Consider the following 21,456-nt stretch of genomic DNA (forward strand, 5'->3'; position numbering starts at 1 on the left):
CCTCTGCTCCTACTTTCTGACCTCCCACCCCTCTATTGGTATTGGACTTGTCAGGTGTCTTTTCTAAAGGTGTCACAGTCCTTACTGACAGATGTGTAACACGTGGAAACAATTGATCTTGTAAGGGGAAGAGATTACTTTTTACAAAAGCTGTTAAGAACAAGTATATATATATATATGTTCTGTTCTAAAGATCTCATTAATTACATTTTGTAGTCCTTAATGTTACTTGTCCTGATCAAACTACAGCATCAAAATATAGAAAATCCTTTCGACATCTATGCAACCAAACCGAATATTGGGGAATTTGCCGTCAGACAAGCTCATCTGAAGCTTACCCACGTGGATTAAAGAGCACGTTGGTGGAGCTCCCATTTCAGTCTCTGCCAGCTTCCAGAGACGCATGGGAATTGCGGCACACTTAATATATTTAGGGTCAGCCTAATAAATTGGAGTGCAGGGAGGGCAGGAGTAGGAGGCGATTGTAAAAGATTGGGGACAGTCTGATTTTAGATGTACCGTTTTTTTTTTTGTGTTTTTTTTTTTGCCCTATCGAGTGACATTTTCAGTGATTTTCAGGATGCGTGAGGTCAACAACACAAAGTACCGCCTTCAGAGTTTGAGAGGTGGGTTACACACCAGTCCGTATCGGTCTCTTGAAGTGAGTGGATGAGACATGTGATGCGAGGAGGAGGAGGAGGAGGAGGCGGCCCTGATGGCCACTTGTGGGAGGGAGCAACACACCCTTGGAGCAAGTTGATGCCCAAACAAGATCTGCTTGTGCACATTTCACTCCTTCAGGTGTACTTTGTGTGCTGAGGAGGCCAACATTGATTTGCCAGGGGTTCTGGCTCTTCAATCTGGGGTACATGTACCAGAAATTCTGTTGGTGGTAAACCACTACCATGAACTCGCACCAATATTGATATGACTATCAACTATCTCCTTTATACACTAACTCTGCAGCATCAGTGGGGGAGGTGTAAAGATCTTACCAACTGGTTGATGCAAGCACTAAGCAAATTATGCAGCTGCCTATGGTGTTTGCCAGTAGGGGGGGTGCCAAAGAGTAGGATTATACCTCTGCTTTCCTGATTTACAAAAGAGATGTAAACCAATCTAAATTCAAGTAGCTGCATAATGTCTTTCTGCAATTAGAGGGTGCACTGCTGCAAATAACAGTGCTAACATGTATAGCAGTCTCTAACATGACCGTGAAAGCACGACCAGTTTATACATATTCTAATTTCTTTATAGGGTGCCACACACCCAAAGGCCTGAGGCCACCTAGACAAACAATACATAAAAAACGCTATATACAAACAAAATAGACATGACGACTACAAGGCCAAAATGGACAGGAGTAGCATCTCCACACAAGAAAACATTTCTCCTGACAGATATGGCTGCAATAAAATTAGAACTGATCAATCCAGTAGGATTCTTAGGTTGGAGGACATGTTCAGATTCTTACATCAACTCAAAAATCAGTGGAGATTGCTTGGGCCACAGCCTATCACAACAGTCTGTATTCTTCATGGTACACCAGTCCTTAATCTGCATCCTCTGAATGCGTCTCAAGTCCTGCACTCTGATACAGCTTCAACCCACCCACGCATGTAGCCAGGCCGGACTGGAGTGCCTCTCAAGGCTCGTTTCTTTCAGGCTTATCCACATTTGTTATGTTTCTGCGGTCCATGAGTCTTATTTATTAGTATTGTTGATCTCATACATTTGCACTTTCTGGTGCGAATATCACTCCCATGGGGGGGGGGTGTGCATGATCTATGTATAAGAGCGATAGAATCCACAATATTTTGGAGCGATGATGTGACGCCACAGGGAGATTTTACGGGTTTTAGCAACAATATTGGGATTTACCAGTGTCTCATTCAGGTCCATTTGACAATGTGTATCCATACTATTGGGAAGTGCCCGAGTTGGAACCTTGTCAAAGGAGTCCACCCATAAACAGAAATCCATGATATTTTCACATTGGTTGAGATCACTAATATTCTTCTCTTTGATATATTGCCAGCTCCCGGATTTAATTGGACTATCATCCAACCCCTTATTTCCTGCATAGGACAGTAGAAGGACCTCTACAGTGGCATTCTCCATTCTCTTCATAGGAGACTACATTGCCTTACTCGGAGCTAGGGCAAATTGGTCAGTGTGTCCAGATCCAGAAGGAAGTGCTTTCCCTGCCAAAACCAAATAATTATTCTGATGCACAACCTCCTCCTTATACAACTCAGTTTGTCATTGGTATATCCAGTGTAAATCCGTTTTCGTCATCGACTGATTCCATTCTTTCATCTCGAAGATGCGGTTTTCTTCACGCACTCCTTGCCGTGGCTTCAGTCAATCAACCACCGCTCAGTGCTGCAGATACAGGATAACCCTGCTCCAAAGTAATCTTTCTAGGTTTAGACCCTACATTGGGGGTGGAGGGCTTTGTTACCTCTAGGTCAACTAGTTTGGGCTGTGGAAGAATCCCTACTACTCTCCCAGACATCACTTTAGGGACCAGTGCTCTACTGATAGACTCAGAAAGGGTGCAAAAACGGTACAGCAATAACTGCAGTGTGCCACCTAACTGGATTAATACAGGCGCACAAATGCCAATGCAACCAGCAACATGGCCCCTATCCCCTCCTATAGGGCCAACACATGTTTTTTGAGCAGCACAGTGCATGGTCTGGCTGAAATATGAATGGTGCCCTAGTAGGAAGAAATGTTGATAAAACAATGTGGGCCGAACCAGGGCACTTGCACCAAGAAAATCGACTGACCTAGTAGAACCCTCCTGGAATTTAAGAGCATCGGCGAGGCAAAGTACACATCACAAGTATGAGCAGGAGGGAGATTGGGTGGATATAGGGGTCTCATGCCAAATCAGTGAAGGGGCATAATACACAATCTTAGAATAGGTCCAAGTATGCTGTGCTTGCAGTAGATTTACTCAAACCTTTTCATTGGCATGAAAAACCTGATCTAACATTTTAAGCAATGTTGGAAGGGCTGCAATGGACTTGTTGCAGTGTTTGCTCTCCAGTGCATGTTATCCATGCAACTTTAAGACAACTTCACTTTAATTTGGGCACACCCACTATTAGAAAGTAGAATGTTTTATCTTGGTGAATTCACATCTGCAAGCTTTGTCTAGCATTTGTTGGAATGTTCCCAAAAATGCCTAATTATTTTGCAGTTATTTGTGCTTAATTCCAAACCTATACTGGTTAAGCCTTGCCATCTTTGCCAGAATATTCAAATACTGTGCAGGTTATAAATCCCAGATAATTCTAATGGCTGACAATATGTTCATGGTAAATACATAGCACTCAACCAGTCGGTTTTGTTCGCTCGCTGATGTTAACATGATGGTCGAACTTCAAACCTACTGTGGATAGTATTACACAATTTTAAAGGTCATACTCTGATAATGGTGCAGAGGGTGGGGAGTGATTGTCCAAATTGGCACTTAAAAGCTGGGCTGGAGTAGTAATCCACTGGTGGTGCTCTGGAACATGGACACTGATGGCACTTTCCTTGCAGTGCACTTGCCCTTCAAAGGTACACATAGCTTCAAAGAAAACTGCACTGCAACACAGTCCTAGAACTAGCTCCCTGGCTGTCCCCTCCCAACTCCCTATACAGCCTGAGATTGGCTAGTGATCATACTAGGCAAACTTGGGAGTGGACATGTTTTGCAATGGTCATGTGTGTATGTTCTAAGGCTAGTAACATCTGCCCTTACCACCCCATCATCTTCACCTCGCCCTTCCACCCACAGCAACGAAGTCAGCTGATGAGCTATTGAGACTAGTGCAGAAATCAGGATAGTTTGCCCAGCACCTCTCCTCCCCCGTACCTACCTGACTCTCCAGCCAGCAATTGGTCTGTAGTAAGAGCTGCTGAATAAGAGGGCCATTTAAAAGAGGTGTTTGCTACGTGCATGGGAGGTAGCAGGCTGGATGGATCTACAGTTCATGCTGTTCCTGTTCTTTGCAAGTAAAACGTTCATGGTCACTGCCTATGCTATGCAAGTTTTCTGTTGAGGGAGCATTCCCTTGCCCTGACCAAACTGTACCTGGATAAAAATAGTAGGAAAACCTACACTGGCCTTGCACATGCTGTTCCTGTAACCGTATGTGAAGGAAGCTTGCACTGATCTGTTTGTGCCAGAAATGTGCCAGTTTAAGTGAAGTGTGCAGAGGCCCTTGCAATCAATCGTTGCGCCAATGCTGTGCTTGTGCATATTTGTGACGGGAACTTGCATTGGCCCTGGCATGCTGTGCAAGTACATGTTTCACATGACTTGCAATGACACTGCCAATGTTGTAACTATTTGTTAGGGAATCTTGCAGTCAATGATGCATTGAGAGTTCGTGCTGCCCTAGGCTCAGCTAATTTCCTCCTAACACTTTTAACACACCACTTTTCCACAGGCTCTCCTTTATTTATATTTGTCCCTGAAGCTCATTAAATTAGAGTTGGTACTCATTTTAACCGAGTCATTAAAACATTATTTTTTGCCATTTGTGCCAGTTCTCTGTAAGCTGTGTTTCCCTAGATAGAATTTGGGAGGAAACTATTTTGCATGAAATTCAAAGTTTTTGCACAAACACACAAGTTTCAATGTCAGACAACCCCACTAGAATTGCAGGCACACTATCTGGTTGGATTGGCAGGTGGGCCAACCCATGTGAGCAGTAATGCCTCTCCAAGGCTTTAACTAGTCGCTGAATGTCAGTTTTAAAAATCCATTTGCATACAAAATCACAAACCATTCACTCAATACAGACCGAGACAATGATCCTACTAGGCTAGGTGCCATTGAGATTGCGCAGTGGAGAGGGAAGGGGGGGAAGGGGGAAAGTGCTGGGAGAAAGTTGAGGGTGGGGCAGTGCAGTACATAGGATAACAGGAAATAAATAAAGACAATAAATAAAAGTATGGCCAGCTGGTGGCAAGTGCAAGGGTAAGAGTCGACATCAGGTGTCCAAGTGCTAGGAGGGGCTGTAGGGAAACAGAAACAGTCCCAGAGTGCACGGGTTGCCAAGGGAGCAGTGCAGGTGGGCAACTGGCAGGGAGGGGTCCTGGGCCTGAGATCATAGGGTAACCAGGTAACTAGTGCAATTTCAGATTCAGCCAGGAGAACAGCAGGGGAGAGGAGAAGAGAAAGCGGAAGCCAAAATGAAAGTCTTGAGGTGCTTCCGGAACCGCAGATGGTTCTTAAGCTTCAGATTGGCAGGGAGGCTGTCCAGAGGGAGGCCCCAGCAGAAGAGTGATCTACCACCAACTCACTGTTTGGAGAAGCAACTAATCCTAGGGGGAGGGGGAGGTTGGAGGTGGATGAGCGAAGAGCTCAAGAAGGAACCTATTTAGGAAGAGAGAGTTGAAGGTATTGAGGTCCCAGGACCAGAAGGCCTTGTGGACAATGCAGAGGGTTTTGAAATGTATCTTCACCACCACTGGGAGTGTAAGTGATTTCAATCTGGCACACACCCAAGTCAAAGCCCAGCATGTAGAGCACAACTGAAACCCGCATTTATTTGTCTATAAGTTCAATATTCTGAATGATATATCACACCCTTCTCCTGAGACACCCCCCCCCCCGGTCACACTGAACCAGGAATCGGGCTAGTTTGCAAAGGTACATATTTATTTATGTATTTAAAATTTCATCACAGTATATTTTAATAGGTAAACAACAATCACCAATGGGTTGACAGAACACTGAATAATATCTTTAATACACTAGGAATAAGTAATGAGCAAAACAAATGCAGCACAGAAAATAATATTGTTGTGTTGGTTCAGATCAGATAGCACTATGGTTAGAGGTTCCCCCTGCACACCCCTCAACCACCCAATAGGCAATGTAAAGAGGTGCGAGGAGAGAGCAGGTATTTAGGAATAGCACCAATCAAACAGAATATCAGTCCCACCTTCCCCCATCAAACACAAGAGAAAAATTGACTTTTCAGCTGTCAGGATGGCTTTAAAAGAGTCTTTAGAAATTACTGGGCAAAAACACCAAATATCGTCAAAAATACTTAAATTGTTGTAAATTCCTATGGGAGCCGCTTTGAACAGTTGCACACAATCACAAGCAATGATTTAGTCCAAAGAAAACATTTGAAATCTTAAAGTCCAAGTCGGAAACAAATGAAAGCTATTTCACAACACGTAAACATTTCTCAGAATTGTAATTTGCAGCAAACTTTTCCTTGCGCGATATTTGCGATAATGGGAAAACCGCACTGTTCTGGGTTCTATGGATAGCTACAGATGTCAGATACAAATAGGAGTGGACATTTTGTTTCTATCACAAAAACTGAGGGAGTTATAGAGGTTTTAGTAAGAGTTGTTTTTGCAAATAGGTGCCGGGATGGAAAACAGAAATGCACTTTGAAAATGAAAGATGGGTTTACTTGCAATAGAGGATGACTATGAAAAAGTGAATACCACAGAGGGATCTTAGTCACGTGATCAATGTAACCCGCATACTGTGGAAACTCAACTTCTTCAAATGAGAAAAGAGTCAGTGCAAAGGGATGGGTTTGAGATAGGGATAAGACAGTGCAAATATACTATGGGCCACAGTTCTTCCTATTAATACTATATTAACACTCACAAGATACGTTTTTAAGTGGGACCGTCGGCTCTGGTCATTGGATTGGGTATGGTCTAGGAAATACAGCACATCGGGCACGGTACTGGCTCAGCTAGGCCGGTCGTCGGATTTGCACAGGATCTGTCCTCCTAGTCTGTGGGTATTTGAATCGGCTGGATAGCGAGTTCCTCAGGCAAGCCTAGTGGTGGCAAGCTAGAGAATTTTGGATACTGGTTCAAAAGGCCTTCTCACACCACACAGCGCTTCACTGGGTGGAGAGAATACATTTGAGGATTTGGGCCTTGCTGGAAATCAATAGGTCTCTATTGCTGGCAAGAGTCTTGGCCTCTGGATCTGGAAGAATATTAAAGCTGGATGTAGAATGCTGGATCAGAGTGCTTCGCAAGAATCAGGAAAGTCAGTGGATCAGTGAGTCCCTATGTGTTGTCAGCTGTCTCTATGCTTTAAAATGACACCACAAAGTGGGTGTATGGGCCGGCTAAGCTAAGGTTGCCCCTGTGAGCTGGGATAGGATCAAAAATTCATCTCCACCTTGCAATTTGAGTGATTGGATCAAGGCCGGATGATGTCGCATTTTATGGTTTGCTTTACAGTCCTCCGAGAGCTCGCTTTATCCACTGGTCTCAAAATAGGATTTGATATTAAATATACATTTCTACATTGGTCACCTTTATACAAATCACACATAAATATGCCATATTTTATGTAGCAGCTATTCCTCAAAACCCTGCAGCGATGGGATCCTCTCTTAACTTTCTACAGAATTTTGTCCTTTTCGCTATGTACACAATTTCCAAACTTTATGCAAATTATTGGGTTGTGCGTGTAAGTTTTCACAATTCTAACATGAACACATTTCGCATAAAACCACATATATTGCTATTCCTGTCCAGAACATGTCACACAGTTCTACCGCCTCGTCACACATGCAGCCAAAAATGAAATTAACAACTCTGTCCTTTTTATATTTTTCACCACTTTGAATAACAAGTTATGAGTCTTTTTAAAAATTAATTCTTAACAGCTGATGGTTGCTTGGCTCCACCCCTTTGTCTCTCTTGGGAGTCCAGTGCATCCCCCTCCTTGGGGGAAGTTCCTTCCAGGAGGGGTTACGACCACCTTCACACCTCCGCTTCCTGGCTGAAAGGCTTGTCATTGTTTCTTCTATTTCTGTAGACAAGAGTTCTGCTGAGAGGCAGGCCCTCCTTCTGGGAGAAACATGCTTTTCCAGTTCTTGCAGCTCAGCCAGGCTAAATAACTTCTTAAATCCAGCAAAAAACAAATTTGTTGCATCAAACATAAATACATTACTTTCTTAGCGTTAAAATATGTGGGATCAAAACCACAACTAAAATCTGTATTCCTTTTTGGCAACAATCCTTTTTATGTTTGCTAATCCAGCAGACTTTTAGTTTTAGCTCACTTTAAAGTTTCATCAGTAACTCATCTGACAGCTGTCATTCAGGTATCCCAGGGTACTGCAACCAGATTTTGGCATGGCCTGTCAGTTTTCAGACAATCCTGTTTGTCTGAAGAATGTTTTGCTCTTCACATTAGGACTTTGTATGTTTCAAAATACTTCATTTGATGCATAAGTTTAAGCACCAGGCAAAATTGTGAATGTTGAGAAGTGTTGTGTTATGGGCATTTTGGAGTTTTTAGCAACAAAGCACATGTCATGTGTAGGCACATTTTGGGGTTTCACTTGCAAAGTGCTGCTTCTCTCTCTGCACCTGTTTGCTGGTCATGGAACCCACTGGCACATTTTCTGCCGGGTGTGCTCTATTCCACCACACATGCACCATGGGTGGCAGGTTGTGCATCCCTCTTTTTGTGTGCTGAAGCACACTGTTTTTGTGGGTTTTCATAGGTTTTTGGCGCGCACGAGGATTTTGCTGCCATGGTTGCCTAAGGAGGTGCCGCAGGTAGTGTGACTTCTTGGAGACATTAGAGATGTGAGGAGAGAAGGAAAGTGTGGAGTTATAGATGTCCCCAAGGTTTTTAGCCTCACGAGTGGGAGCAGGAAGAGGGCCAAGTGAGGCTGGCCAGAGAGTGACAGGAAAGGAAGGGAGCAGGCCTTCAGAGATGAGAGAAGAGGTGGCAGCAGGAAGCCTGAAAATGAGTTGTCATCTGCATAGCACTGAAAGTTGGGACAGAGAACAGCAATGCAGTGGGTAGGAAGTGCCAGGTATTGGTTGAACAGCCAGGGAGAGAGGTAGACCTCTGGGGAACACCACAGGTATAGATTGAGATGGAGGAGAGGAAGGACTCAAGTTAGACCTGGGAGGGTCGATCAGAGAGGAAGGAGGTCAGCCACGCCAGGGCCTGATCAGTGATACCCAGGTTATCATGGAGACTGTTGAGCAGGATGGTATGGTTGACTGTGTCAAAGGCAGAAGAGAGAGCTCAAGTAAGATGGGGACACGGGGTGTTGCAATCGAGGTTGGAGAGCAGGTCTTCACGGGTGTTCAGGAGAGAAGTTTCCGTGCCCCTGACAGCTCTGAACCCAGACTGATGGTCATGGAGACCACCAACAGATTCGGAGTAAAGATTAAGCTGGGAGATGGCCAGCTTTTCCAGGAGTTTGCCCAGGAAGGGGGTGATGGAGATTGGATGATAGTCAGGCGGGAAGGGTCTGCAGAGGGTTTCTTAAGAAGGTGCACAAAGGAGTGCTTCAGGGGGGAGGGGAAGACTCCAGTGGCGAAAGAGTGGTTGCAGAAATCCACCAGAGCAGGAGCCAGGGTGTCAATGTTGTTCTCAATGGTTTTGGAGAAACAGGGTTGAACCTGTTTTGACAAGACTTTCATAGATGAGACTTGTCTAGAAACCTCATTTGAGGAGAACGGCAGAGAGGAGGGAGGAGGGAGGAGGGAGGAGGGAGGAGGGAGGAGAGATGGCCGAAGAAGGGTCAGAGGAAGAGCAGGGAGTAGAGTGAGGAGAGGGAGAGAGAACAGGATGTCTTGAGTTTTAGAGATGAAATGAGAAGCCTGGGCCATGCAGAGGGCATGGGAACGGGCAGGAGAGGTAGAGACTGTAGCAGGATTAGCCAGCTCCTTTCAGATTTTAGAGAAATTGGCCGAGTTGTTAGGTGCCACAGAGATGCAGGCATGGATGTGGGCTCTCTTCTTGTTGTGGACAGAAAGCCGGTATTGCCTTTGGAGCAGGCAGCAGGCCATTTTGTCAGAGGATGTACCGGAAGCACGCCAGTTCCTCTCAGCCATCCTGCACTTGCGTTAGGGTAATGAAGTCTGAGTTGTACCTAGAGTTGCGCTTGGCTTTGGGCTTCAAGCGGATCCTCGTGACAGGGCCAAGAACATCGAGAGTATCAAATATAGCAGAGTGGAGCATGGAAGGGGAAGTGTCAGACTGTAAGTCAGCCAAGAGGGGAAGCGAGTGAGATAGTGGTGGAGAAAACCTCAACTGTCACATGCTTCATGGATCGGATAACCGAGAAGGTAGTTGGCAGTACTGGAGTTGGATTGGCCTGAGGGGGAGAAAGGAGAGAGTGATCACTCCAGGAGAGAGAAGTGGTGAGAGGGATTGAAAGGGGAAGGTCTGAAGAGATCAGAAAATCCACGGAGTGCCCTGCAGATTGAATCAGGCCAGAGGGGAGAATAGAGAGCGAGATAGTCACAGTGGTCACAAAAGAGTCTAGTGGCAGGACAGGAAGCATCCAGGTGGATGTTGAAGTTGAGTGGTTGAGACCAGGAGGGAAGAGGAGAGGGCCACCCACTCAGAGTGGAAGAGGGAGATCTGACCAGGTGGCCAATAAATGGTAGCCACAGTAAGGGAATGGCCACGTGAGAGAGAGAGCCTGCAGACGAGGCAGACAGGAATCCACTCGGGGAAGATTAGGGCTACACCCCCACCGGTACGGTTGGATCTGGGCGCAGAGAGGATCTTGTAGCCATCAGGGAGGAGAGTGTCAAAGCTTGTGATAGAGCTGGCTGTAAACCATGTCTCGGTGAGACCGAGGACATCAAGATGTTCCAGGAGGCAGCAGATGTCAGAGATGTCAGTGCAGTGTTTGACAGCTGAGCGAGAGTTTAGAGTGGCAATATGGAGAAGGATTCCATCCTTGAAAGACTTTCGGGGATGGGTACCAATCAGAGGTATGCCCTGTGGAGGTGTAGAAGAATTCTGAGGTGGGGCGTAGGAGGAGGACGAGAGGGCAAAGTAGCCAAGGAGGCAACAGCAGCGGAAGACGAGGAAGCCGTGTAGGGGAGAGGAGACAGCATGGCCTTAGTACTCTTGCAGCAAAGTCAAAAACCCCAATGATAATAAACGTAAATGTTCTTTCTGCGAATACTTCGTATATTTCTTACTGAATTCATGTCTAATGGAGTGAAGATTGAGCCATTAGAAGGTTTGGGACCTAGGAAGCAAAAATCAGTGAAGTGATTATGGCATGTGAAGCCCACCCTAAGGTAAACATTTGGCTAGAAGCTGCTGCTCTCGTAATTTCATCATCCAGCCTCAGCAGCTGACAGATGACGGAAACATTCTGGAAATTAACGCATTTGTAAGTGAAGTTTTATTAATCTCATCACTAGAAGAAAACCTGATGGAGGTACACATATATGGTGGTGTGGGGGGGTCAAGCAGGAACATTTTAAATCCATTTAAATCAATCAATGTATCTTTATTTTCGGCACCACACAGCCACCAAAGCATACACATTCATAGTACAACTACTTACTTTAGCAGTAAAGTAAAAACAAACATGACATGAAAATGTAAGCACACCTTAGTTGGTGATTGAATTAATGTCTAAAACTAAATGTCTAAAATTCATTGGGAGAATCTAAAGTGCAATACGTGCTGTCCAGGAGCCAGGGGGTGTTGATGGTTCATTTCTATTACCATTTAATAAGGCCTGAACATAAATTAATTCAGTTTATACAATGGTTTAATACAATAAGAATTAAGATTAAAATGATTAAAAACACAAAGTCTTAAAACTGAGGAGAGTAAACTCTCAGCCCCATATCCAAATCGGATAGAATTAAAATGTCCATGTGAAATGCTGGCTTTTTAAAATAAGTGAAGCGTCCATTCATGTATTGGAACAAAGCGTCTACATAACCATGCCCGAGTGAATATAGTGTGCAATGGTTATCACAGAACTCGGGCAGAACTGAACGAAGACCCTCCCTTTGCAGTAATAGTCTCAGAAGCTGTGTTCTCACCAATTTCAATATTTCAAACGGAAATAGAAAATGCACAATGGTGTCTTCTCCCAAATTACAAAAAGGGCAAACTACGACCCCTCAATGCTTACAAGTTTTGATAAATGCAGCAATTTGTATTGCCCCGTCCTAAAACTTAATACACGGGGTACGCACATACAAGAGAACCAAATCAAGATAATCGTCTTGGTCAAATCCTGTCTTACTATGTAATTGGGACCCAATTTTAACATACTTCCAGCTTCCGTCAATTTACACCTGGTCTGAACGATAGCTTTGGCCTTTTAACCTGCATTTATCACACCTTAAAATGGAATATGGGTCCAGCCATACCACTGATTCGTTAAGACTATGATGCCCTTTTCTCATGTGCAAGCCAAGGGACCATTTTAATATAAAGAGGTTCATGATCGAGAAGAAGATTGCAAGAATGCATGCAGGGTTAAATCTGCAATAGCAGGCATGTTGTGGTAATTTGGCCAGTTAGCATTCGCGGTTCATGATAATGCTGCATTCTCAACGTTTCAGGGGATCATAACTGTTAATCTTGAATGTTGTGACTTTTGGGAGTCAACCCTCTCTGTATTTCTTTTTGTTTTTATTTGGATGTAATGCAACCAATATAACGAGCTTTACATACGATACACATCCCACAATATTAAAAACGGAAGCAAGAGATAGTTTTCCCAACCATTCGTAATGTGCAGTCAACTCAAATAGATTTCCACTTTAACCTCCCAAATCAAGTAAAGTATCCTCACTATAAAGGCAAAATCTAGTTAAATAACAAATGAATGGGATATTGTTTCCCATCACATAATGCCAGAAGCCCTAATAGCTTGCACCTAGATGTAGCAAGTCTAGTACAATAATAGATTACGTGACTAGCCTTTTTGATGGAATTTCCCTTAGACAATCTGCAAGATCTCACTTGTTTCCAGACCAAGTTGCGTGCCTATAATATCAAAAGTCTCCACCAAGTTAAATTTGACTCCCGGATATTCCATCCTCATACATGCAATTGGAAACTCTTAACATATAAAGGCAAGGTCTAGGGGGCATCCACGCCCCTAATATATTCATGACAAGTGCACTTAGTTGCAAGATCAACCTATTGTTGGTCTTTGTCAAGTGCAGCTAGAGTCTTCTTTACTTGCATTTTAAATAAAGGTAGTGAGGTGGTCGATGTTTATTCTAGTAGACCACGTCAATCCTGCATCCAAATTCTTGCCACAGATGGAGGTTTTATGATGGCTTGGTAGCTTGTTAGCCTCATCTACCAGAACCATAAAATAACCATATTGCTATAGGTAATCTGTTTCCAGTAATAAACGGAAGGATTAGTGCAACCGAAAGAATTGAATATATATATTTAATGCGCAGTAAATATATTCAGCAGGAAGATGTGAGGGTAGGTTTAGCATAGTTTTTAGAGAGTACCCTTCCAATTTGCTCAAATCTTCCTCAGCCTTACCCCATACTTCAATGCCGTAAGTCAATTTAGACACGATGTTCATTCTGTATATCGTCTCCAAACAGGAAAGAGACTACCATGCATGCTGGATAGAGAACCTCTTAAGTGTTCCTGCTATCTGGCATATTTCTAACTTGGTTTTATTTGTTCATGCCAGCTCATTTTGATATCTATATATATACACCTAAATAGTTTAAATGAATTATACATTCACCACAATCTCCATTTAAATATCAATTGGGGGGAACCTGTTGTCTCTTCTTCCCACAGCTGAAGATCATGGTTTTAGTCCTTTAGTTGTTGATGATTAAATCGTATGTGTTGCCATACTCGTCAAGTTTAAGTTGAGCTTGAAGACCTCTAAGGGTTTGATTTTAAAAAGCTAAGATCGGCATTTAAATGCTTAATATATAGTGATTAGTTTGCATTATTTTGCATTCTGGGAATTTACAATCTCTGTTCAGGATGTGGAAAATAAAAGCTAAAATGCGTGGTGTTGTGGCTTAACATCCTTCTTAAAGGGTTTATAAATTGTTAGATTGCTCTATTATGTAATGTGTAACTGGCAGCGCTGCCTGGGCTGGAGCACAAATATCCGCTGTTGGACCATCACCAGTGTCCTGGCTGTAGAGGGTGACTAGGTTCAGCAACTGGCTCACAGAAGGCTTCACAGACATGAGCATGGAGAGATTGGATAGTTTTAACCACCAGACAACAACATTGAGTATGTATCATCCTCTAAAGGCAAATTTGGGATGTGGAGAAGTGCTGCAAGTGCAGTTTCCATTCTCATGGGATGACCTGTGAGGATTTCATGGGCAGACAGTTTGTGTTTATGCTGAGGATTATTCTGCATGGCAAAACTGGGCCAGTGGCAAGGTTTGGGATCATAGTTCTACATGATCCCAAACCTACATGCAAGCTGGACTGGGGGTGATGAGAGCAAGGGAACTGTTGAGCTATTCTTACAGCTTTGCACACTTTTGGGACAAATGATTGCTCGGGGGCAAAGCATTTGGCTTGGAAGCAAGAAAACACAGCGCAACAGAGGTTCAATTCCCGATCGTGCGCTTAGAAACCACTCGCAAAGATTAAGTGCGTCATAAAAGAACAATTATAATGTGCATGTCAAATCTATATAATTGAAAGCCTTGGTAGCCAACACACTAAGGCCCTTATTCACATTGCATTTTCCAATGGGGTTTTGCCATTATAAAAGGCTTCTGTGAATTAGGCCCTAAATATTTGTACCAGCTAGAGCTTGGAAGGTATGTTAAAGTGCCTATATTTAATTGTGGGTTCAAATCCTGGCTTCAGTGGGTTGCCAAAAAGTATGTTCATGGGCTAATTAGTTAATCTAAGAACTAAATTATATTTAAAATGGGGTAGTCCTCCAGAAAAAAGCCTCCCTAATAATGGGGCAGATTTAGAGGCCAGTTTTTGCAATCTCATTCAGTGGGAGGTAAAAGAGGTGTAACAACCAGGTGTTAACCAATAAAGAAAATGTTTAACCTACTTTCTCCCTCCAGTGAATGTTTTTATTTCTTTGAATGAGCCACCTAGCAAAATGTATTTTCCTGCCACTGCCATCGGCGCCACTTGTCAAAAACAAAATACGTATCCTCCAGCATCCGATTTTGATGTTGGCGATTATGCATTGCTTCTTATGGAATCTGCCAGCTTTTAGCAACTAGTAAACGCTGGGCAGATGCACAAACAAATCCACCAAACTCTAGGCATTCTATGGTGCCTTTGGTAAAACCTGATGAACAACTAATTTGGCTTACCAGGTTAAAGCAAACTTGTACCCGCATCTTCTCATTGTTTCATTGAGTCGCTTACTTTGTGAACCTCAGCAGAATTGAATGGGTTTGTGAGTTTACGGATGCCTCTTGTTTGTCACTAGATCATAGTTATTAGTTGTCATTCACTCTTTCTCCCGAAGCCTAACCACCTTTGTACCTCACAATAATGGTGTCAAAACAGAGCAAAATCAGTTTGGGTTTGATGGACGTTTTTTAGGGAAACTGCATTAGGCTCAGAGACTCTGATTTCAAGTGAATGACTGAAGCCCACATCATTTTATACTGGGCTTTTGGTTGGAGTCTATTCTGTTTCATGGTGCCATGCTCGCAGGGCCCAGGTTGGGGGGAAAGGGACTTGTAAAGCAAATGAAATTGAGCGTTGAACACAAAAATAACCGGATTGGAGCGTAGCTGGTGGGTAGGTGGAGAGAGAATTTGATGCAAATGGAGCCTGAGACAGTGAGACACACCTAGAAAGCGAGTCGAATAGAGGGCAATGCAAATGTAAGGGGAGACCCCGCGTAAGAATAATATAAATGGCTGAGGGAGACAATCCAGCAGGGGGTCCAGTGTAAGAGCAATTGTTGGACCGTTCTGGAGCACACCTAACGCTTAAGTTGGTGAGTACCTGCACTTCATTTTATTTTCATTTAAAGCACTGGCTGAACAACTAGCTACTCACATAACCGTTCCAGTGCTAGAAACAGTTGCCTTGTTATAAGGTGGATAGCTTTGCACCATAATGTTCCTCAAAATAATCTGTTTAGGAAACTATTTGCTTAGATAAGTTATCGGATCAACAGAAGAATAGACGAAATGGCATCTATAACACATGCTCAGTGTGCACTAAAATCACCCTGCATTGAAAAGTTTTCCTTTTGGCGATTCACAGTGAGACCCCCCTCTAGCCCCTTAAACGCCCTCCTCTGTTTCCCACCCTTTATTATCCATGTATTCAGCTGCACATATTGAGCTACATTCTGTGTCTCCCCTTCAAGGCATAACACACTATTGTTATGCCTTTTGTGCAAATGCATCATAGCAGAAAAAACAAAAAGGCCTATTTGGAAATACTTCTTTGCTTTCAGTGATGCAAATATTGTGTCTGTTTGTGAGGGAAGCTTGTCTGGCCCTACCAATGCTGTCCATGTTTCCATTTGTTACGGAAGCATGTGATAACTTATCCATGCAGACCTGTATGTGTTTGTGAGGGATGCTTACAATGGCTTCTTTTGAGGCAACATCCACTTGACAATGGAGATCTGTTCGTGAGATATGTATGCTCTTGTATAAATGCTATATCTGTATGAACTGAATTGTTGCACTTACCTGTTCCATGCTGTCTATATACTAGTTCTTGGGGAATCTTGTAGTGATCCTTCACAAGATGTACCTGTTTGTGGAAAACTCCCAATAGACTGGTCTGTTGCACCGGTTTGAGGCAAGTCTGTGGCGGTCCTACCTCGCCATGTCTTTTCTGTTTGGGGGGAACCTGTGGTGGACTATGCATATAGTAACTGCATGGTCTGTATTTGTGAGGAAAACTTGTACTTTTGTAATGTGTGCAGCACTGCTGTATAGACTGTGGCTTACAAGTGCCTGTGAGGGAATTTGGACCTGCTGCTTCCCATGATGTACCGGGTTCATGTGTCTTAGTCACTTGTTGCTGACCATAATAAGCCTGTCCAGTGTGTGATGGAAGCTTATAATTCTGCTCCCCATGTGGTTCCTGTTTTTTTTGTATGAGGGTAACTTGCTCTGATAATCATATTGTACCTTTCCTGTATGTCAGAAGTTTAAATTTCTGCTGCATGCTTTGTCTTTTCTATGAGCGAAGAATGTTTGTATCATTTGTGCCAGTCCTGTAGCTGTTGGTGAATTAACGCAATGAATAACCTTATGCAGCATAAGTACAACTGGATAATGGCAGGAGGGAAGTTTTGGCCATTTTATGAGAAATTGGGAGAGTAAAATTGGTTGGAGGTCCCAGCTGCACATTGCAGTTAAGCCTCTATTTACAAAACCTATTCACAAACCTGGTGGAAGCAGAACTTTCACCATATCTTCATTCCTTCTCATGGCGGCCTCGCCTGGAGGCAGAGCCACCATTAGCTCATTTGTGTTTCTGGCCCTCATGCCAGCCCACCCACTGGTCATCAACCTGGCTGAAGAATGTTCACCAAGTAGATTTCATGAAACACCAGATGGTGATTTTCAACTGCTTGGGGATGGAGGGAGATGACTCGCTCATTTTCTCCTCTCTATCGCTGGGCTGCCAAAGGAATTCCCGCCACTTGCATGCAAATGCAGTCGAGCAAAGGTTATCTTATTTTGCCATGCCCATTATCTGGAAGAGAGGATATGAGGGGATTACCACCAAACAGCAAGCAGTAGCGGTAGCAAAGCTGACAGCCATGAATGCGCTCAGTGACTCGCATGTCCGTTTATGCCACTCTTTAGTGGCTGCTTAATGGTTGCAGGTGGAGTCAGGGCAGAGATCTGGCAAGGATAAATAACCGGGTGGTTGGTGGAAGGCAGCATTAGTCTCCTTCCAACAACCTTTACGTGGCTAACAATAGCCCAGAAAAATGCCTTTCAGAGGGACACACACATTCGTATGCCTCTGGGGGAAAGGGATATCTGGGGGGGCTGGGGGTATTTGTTTTTTAGTTCTACTGATATCGTAGATTATTCATGCTTCTGCCTATTTGTATTACTAATCCATCCTGATTTGAACGCGTCTAATCCAGCCTGTATGTTATAAATTGTGCGCAAAAGAGTTATGTAATTTTACCTTGTTATAAAAAGGTCGAAACTTGATGGAGAAACTATAGCTTTTGAACATGGTGGGCAAGACATGCATGTGAAGTAGTAAGCGCACATCTGGGATGAGGGGATTGTGTGGTTGGGATACCAAAGGTTGGCAGTGGGTGGTGTAAGGAACTGATGGTGGCAGCAATAAAGACAGAAACAAGTATCACAGTTAAAGGGTGTTTATTAAACTGCATATGCAGGATGGAAAAACACCTAATCCAAATCTAAGATGGGAGCAAACTATGACCATCAAATAATAATAAGGCAGTCCTAGTGGTGTCTTAGCAAATAAAAGGGCCTATACTAAAAGGAAAAAAAAAAATTGCCAATCCTTACAACTAAATACAGAAAAGTGTTGGATAATGTTCCTGAGAAAGAAAACAGCTTTTGTCAGCACAAGCCTACAGTTCTGTTCTCAGGTAAAATGACCTCTGGCGGTTAAGTCTATTTTCTACAAAACGTCTGTTGCCCCCGAGAACCTTCTGCATACAATAAAAATAGAGTTCCTTTCCTGCTAGACTTAGGGTGATGCTTCTTGAGCCCCCTGCACCTCCTTCTTCCGGACTCAGACCCCTCTTGAATGTTAGCCTCCCTCCACCGGGTTCACTATGGCTTGTATTTCCAAAGGATTTTAAACCATCTTCTGTTACTTTCACAATTCGTAATGTCTTTTTAAACCGTTCAGTCAACCTCCCTTTACCAGGTCCACTCTGTCAGCACAAATGTTCATTGAGGCATCAGGCTTCACCCCTTTTTATCGGCATCGCTCCATCCGGTTCACTCTTTTCTCTCACCATGCATGATTCATTGCCCTTAGCTTTCCATTACTCGATGGTCAAGAACATTTCACTGTACAGCGGATTTTGTTGGACCTCTATATGACCATTTTGACACTCTTCTCACGGTCCTCGCATGTGCTTCTGGTATTGGTAGTTTCAACAAAAAAATGGGGAACCAACTATAGTCTCTCACCGTACACTAAAGTTGTGCCAGACCCTTTCAGCTGGCTTTCTCCTATGACCTTCAGTTCTTTGAACTTTCCTTAACTTTCAACTTTCATTCAACACAGTTCCTTATCGGTTCTCCCCTTGACTCGATGGCTGTTATGAACGGCTTGGCTTTCCTTGTATCTGAAGTTTAGGACGGTACCATGGTAGTAAGTGCCTTCTTTCTCCTGCTTATCGGCGTACGTGCTCTCCATGTACTGTTGACATCTTCTATAGCACATGTTAGCTTTAGTTTGTGTTCTTACATTTTCTTCCTTAGAGGAATCCCGGGTCTTGTTCGGAAAGGGCAAGGTCGCTACTCTCCTCGTCACCCCCTCAGTTCTCGCTGCCTTTCTCCTTCTCTTGAACTGCCGACCTGAGATAGCTCTCTTTGTGTTGTCTGCCTTGCTCTTAGTGTGCTTTCCTCCACCTTGTATCTGTGTGGGGAAGGGAAAGAGGGCTGCCATATGTGAGTGATTCTGGTCAATTGCCTGACTTTGCCTGACCCTGGTATTGGGACATGTCTGGTAAAGAGCCCTCATCTGTTGTCTTTTGTGGTGTGCAAAAGTGTTCATGTTAGAAAAGGGGAGGGGTAGAAAGTTAGAGAGATTGAGTATCTTATGTAGTAGGATAGGGAAGAGTGGTTATGAGAAGGGGAATACTGCATCTAACCCATGTTTCCGCTCCACTCCCAGAGGACCCCCCATCCAGGGGATCCTCCTGCACTTTTCCACCCCCAGGAACTGGATCCAGTTAAGCCACTTTGGCGCAAACCCCTTCCATGTCTTGCCCTAATCTCATAACTCTGCTAGGTAAAGATTGAACAGTGTTGAGGTGAGGACACATCGCTCCCTCGCGCCCTTCTCTAGGGGAATAACCCGGAACAGGTCCCCAAGAGTGTTCAGTCATACCTTTGCAGTAGTTCCTTTGTACACCATCTGAGTCATGTGCTGGAGGTGCTGATCTATTCCCCACACTGTTAGTTTCTTCCATAGATGGGTGATGTTTACGTTATCAAATGCTGCTTATAGATCTATGGCTGCCAAGTATAAAGACCATGGGAACAAACCGCTTGTATCAGACACACAGACCGATATCACCAGCTGCTCAGCAATGTCCCCACCCACTTTCTGAACCCAGTTGTCAGGGAATGGAATTTACAACTCCTCTCTGCACATGCCGTTCGGTCTTGTAACACCACAGTGGCAAGAATTTTAGATAAGTGGTCAATCAGTGAGATGGGACGGTAGCTGAGACTCCATGCCACCTTTTATTAATATTGGGACCAAGATTACCTCTGACCATGATCTGGGACACCGACTTTCAGAGGCCTTTTGTGTGAACGGACAGAACAGGATATTGGCCCCATAGTTATGGGTTGTTTTTGTAAACTATTTCCGACCCCGCCTGGCCCTCACGTGAGTTTTTCAGTTTATTGATGACATTTTCTATGTCTGACCTTTCAAAATGTACGCTCCAAGCTGTTAGGTTTTCATTATCCCCCTAAGAGGAGTCTGTGTGTATCCGCTCTTTTTGAATTTATTTTTAAATAAATCCACCCATGTTTCTTCTGACACACAGCATGACTGAAGTTGTAACTGCTTTTCCCTCTTGTTTAGGATCCACCAGGTTGCCTTGCAATTTTTTCCTAAAAATATTCTCAAATACCTTCTGGTTCTTTCCTATATATGTCTACAATTTTTATGATTTTTCAACCAATGTGTTTTATTTGTTAGCGCTCTTTTACTTTCTCCTTTTTCTGTCCTTGAACTACCCTGACTTTGATTCAAAGGTTTTGCGTCTTTGCGCTAATCGCACTTTTTCTGTTATGCCATCCCGCTAAATCCTCTTAGATGTATATTGCTGTGACGTTTGACCAGTCGATTATTTTGACTATTTAGGAATCCTTTTTCGCAAGTGGTGCCACAGACGTCAAAAAAGACATGCTACGGATTCCAGAACGAGGCGCATACCACCGGGCCCACCCACACAGAGGCCCAGGCCCGAGCGGCTCTCGTCCCCTTGATCTCTGGCCAATGCAACAACATTACGGGGACCCCCGCGGAAAAGGGGTAAGGCCCATGCAGTGGGGGGGACTAATCTGCAACGCATTAACATGGAAGCGCTCACCTAGCGGCCGCTGTTCTTAATGCAGCGCAGGTGTTATCGCAGTCATTGTTATCCCGAGGAAGTTTACCAAGTTATAAGTTTAATGTTTGGGCGACAGGTGCTCCCAGTTGGGGGGGGGGGGGGAGTACAGTGTGGGGGGCATTTTGGGGACCTAAGGAACCATGGGACAAGAAGGCTTGAAGCCGACAAACGTAGGCAAGGAAAGCATACACTGTCTTTGGCCAGGACCGTGGATGCCATTATCAGCCAGTCAGCAGGCACCTCAATGCGAGGCAACCCTCGGATGTCTCCCTTGGAAGGAAACCGCCATATGTCCCCAGAAAAAGCGCAATTGCCACTGATCCTTCCAGATGTCCCAACAAGAAGACTCACGCAGATAGATTGAATTCCAACAAGGTAACCATACTGTCCTGGA

This window comes from Ambystoma mexicanum, chromosome 7q (genome assembly GCF_040938575.1).
Source record: "Ambystoma mexicanum isolate Mex_15411 chromosome 7q, UKY_AmexF1_1, whole genome shotgun sequence".
NCBI lineage: Eukaryota > Metazoa > Chordata > Amphibia > Caudata > Ambystomatidae > Ambystoma > Ambystoma mexicanum.